The sequence below is a fragment of the Podarcis raffonei genome, chromosome Z (assembly GCF_027172205.1).
Source record: "Podarcis raffonei isolate rPodRaf1 chromosome Z, rPodRaf1.pri, whole genome shotgun sequence".
Taxonomy (NCBI): Eukaryota; Metazoa; Chordata; class Lepidosauria; order Squamata; family Lacertidae; genus Podarcis; species Podarcis raffonei.
This window is the reverse complement of record NC_070621.1, coordinates 34,956,643-34,959,081: the sequence shown is the minus strand read 5'-3', so window position 1 is coordinate 34,959,081 and position 2,439 is coordinate 34,956,643. Positions and strand designations below refer to the sequence as shown.

Sequence of the window (2,439 nt, the reverse complement as noted above, 5' to 3'; positions counted from 1 at the left end):
ACCCTCCCATCAGATGTCAAGGAAATAAACAACTATCTGACTTTTAGAAGACACCTGAAGTCAATGCTATTTAGGGAAGTTTTTAATGTTTGATGTTTGATTGTATTTTTAATATTATGTTGGAAGCCACCCAGAGTGCTGGGGAAACCAACCAGATGGGCAGGGTATAATAATAATAATAATAATAATAATAATAATAATAATAATAATTTTATTAAACTTGTGTTAAATTGCAGAAATAATATATGTTTTGACATCTTTGGGTCCTTCTTTTCTTGACTTAAAGGATGAAGCTGTATACATAAATGTACAGTGAACTCATGATACCCTTAAGCCACACACACACCAGCTTGGTGTTCATTAATAAGTCCATTTATATGCATTTACCATGGCAAAAGCCTTAAAGTTAAAAATAGAATTCTCTCTGCAAGTTTCGAAATAGTCCCAATTCTATTTGTTACTCGAAGAAATGCAAAGTATACTTACATTTAGGTACAGATTAGCACCAACTGCAATTTCTTTCTACCAGAATAAATTGAATCAGAAGAATAACTAGAAAATAAACACACACTTTCACTAGACCTTCTGCCTTGAGAGATGTTGGAAATCTAATTATCAGAATGTTAAAGATGTATTTCACTTAGATATTTCACTTGTGCAAACCTTTCCAAATTCAAATCATAATTTGGTGGCCATGAAGGATGGGTAAGAAATTCAATTCAGTTCACATTTAAAGGAGAACTAATTCACATTTTCCAAAACAATATGTGAAATAATAGCCATCCTTTGAAATTCAACTTCTCTGAATTTTTCAATTCCTCCAACTAAGTAATATGTGTAGGCTTTGACCTTTAAAGCCTTGTGTGGCTCAGGACTGCCATTTCCCATGTGAAATGACCTGGACCTTGTGATCATCACCTAAGTGCCTTCATGGTGTGGATCCTCCATGGGAGGTCTGGATGGAGGCACATAAGAATGGGTCTTTTCTGTGGTGGCTCTCTACTTGTGGAATGCTCTCCCCAGGGAAGCTCACCTGATGCCAACACTAGATATATTTAGGAGTCAGCAAAAATAAAATAAAATAAATTCTTCATCACCAGGTCCTTGGCTTTTAATTATCTATGGCCTTCTTTAGTGGGTAGGATGCTGTAATCCTGCCTTTAAAAAAAATATGTATGCATTTTAGATTTTTTCTGTGCTTTGTTTTATGCTGTGTGTTATTTATGGATTATTGTTAGTTGGTTTGGGTTGCAATGGTAAAAAGTAACTAATAAGTTGTATTATTAATAAGAATGATTGCATATGTTAGGATAAAGTGTGCATAAAAATAACACACTAAAATGTGTCATATTAGGGAAAACTGTGTTGCAAAAACATGTCTATTACACAAAAAAATGCATGCCCAAAATGTGTATACAAGGAGAAATTCACACTAAAATATTGATAACTTAAAAAAAAATGGATGGGGGTGATGGGAGTTTTAGTTCAACATAATCTGGAGGGCAACACATTGGCTACCCCAGGGATATTCCATTTTTCACAATTCCCATAGTGCCAACTGGGCACTGTGCCATCAGCATTCAGATTACACCTTGTTAGCTAATTTAAAACTAAGATGCACACATATTTTGTTCTAATCGAGACAAGCTTTGAGAAATTACCGCCAAGAGACGGAGCAGATTTGAAAGGATGAGCACCTGGAAAGTGATGGATGGGAAGCCGAGATAAAGTCTTGTCCCTGCCTTAATTATCAGAAACTGTCTGATTAGTTTTACTCTTCTCTGACGCAAGGAATAAAATCCAGGTGTCAGACTTTAGCAGTACAATTAGTGCATGCAAGATTCCAAACATGATTATTAGGCCGTAATAGAGGCGCAGAATAATGGGAGTCAAGCTGATGAAAATATAAGCCCAGGCCTGCTCGCTAGAGAAACGTTTGGTAGCGGGAAAGAGAATAGCCATGAGTCTCTTACTCTGTGGTGGCTGGTGCTGGGAAGGCAGGGACCCCAGTGGTAGATGGAACTGGAGTCAATGAGAGGCAGAGCCAACTAATACACCCTAGTGGTCCCGGGCCCTAAGGAAGTTAGATTAGCTTTAACCAGAGCCAGGGCCTTTTCAACTCTGGCTCTGGCCTGGTGGAACACGCTGTCTCATGAGACCAGGGCCCTGCAGGATCTGATTTCTTTCCGCAGGCCTGTAAGACAGAGTTGTTCCGCCTGGCCTTTGGCTTGGAGCCAATTTGTTTTTTGTTTTTTTAAATAATATTTATTACTTTTCCAACAATTTAAACACTACAAAAAAAATGAACAATACAATGCAAATACAATACAATACAATACAAAAACACTACATAACACTAACACATTAAACTAACAAAACAAAACAAAAACAGTTTAAAACACATCAAACAATTTCAATATCTTATCTTTCATTCACTTA

At 36.7% G+C, this 2,439-nt stretch overlaps 1 long non-coding RNA gene across 1 annotated transcript; it reads right to left on the bottom strand.

Annotated features, from left to right (window-relative positions):
* Positions 1 to 486: 486 nt before the first annotated feature.
* On the bottom strand, positions 487 to 2,167 carry LOC128406667 (uncharacterized). The gene is made up of 2 exons (XR_008328571.1): positions 1,974 to 2,167; positions 487 to 552 (listed from the first exon to the last, which is right to left on the bottom strand). It is a non-coding gene; the product is annotated as an uncharacterized LOC128406667 (long non-coding RNA).
* Positions 2,168 to 2,439: the final 272 nt, after the last annotated feature.